At 73.3% G+C, this 514-nt stretch overlaps 1 protein-coding gene across 1 annotated transcript in view; it reads right to left on the reverse strand.

Annotated features, from left to right (window-relative positions):
* Dusp16 (dual specificity phosphatase 16) overlaps positions 1 to 514 on the reverse strand; it is a 73239-nt gene that overhangs the window by 72430 nt on the left and 295 nt on the right. The gene's annotated exons all lie outside the window — the stretch shown is intronic.

Below are 514 nucleotides of genomic sequence, written 5' to 3' on the forward strand. Positions count from 1 at the left end.
GCCCGCGCCCGTCCCGTCGCTCCGCCGCCGCCTCTCGGCGCGCAGCTCCTCTCGCTCGGGTCGGGCGGGCGGCGCGGAGCGCTCGCGACCTCGCCTCCACTCTTTCTCCTCCGCCACCGCCACCCCGCAGCCGGCCTCCCGGAGGAAAATAAAAGTCCAAATGGGTGAGCACCGCGGGGAGGTAACGGGGAGGGGAGGGCGCGCGGGGCGCGGAGGGGCCGCGGGGGGCCGGAGGAGCGCCCAGGGGTGACGCGAGCCCCCCGCACGAGACCCACGAGCGCGGGGAGCGCGGGGGGCGGGTGGGGTGGGGGAGGAGAAAGAGTCGCTGGTCAGGAAACTTCAAGCGCGGATGAGGTCATTGGTTTAAAAATAAAGCGATGGCGTCACTTGAAACCAATCCCAGTGAATGAACTCAGCGGAGCCCCGGGGAAAGGAGGAGACAGGCGAGGGCAGGGCGGTGGGCGCCGGGCGGGGCCGCGCGACCCTCCCGCCCCTCCCGCCGCCCGCCCCGGCC

Source organism: Octodon degus, unplaced genomic scaffold (genome assembly GCF_000260255.1).
Source record: "Octodon degus isolate 3935 unplaced genomic scaffold, OctDeg1.0 scaffold00012, whole genome shotgun sequence".
In the NCBI taxonomy this organism is placed as follows: domain Eukaryota; kingdom Metazoa; phylum Chordata; class Mammalia; order Rodentia; family Octodontidae; genus Octodon; species Octodon degus.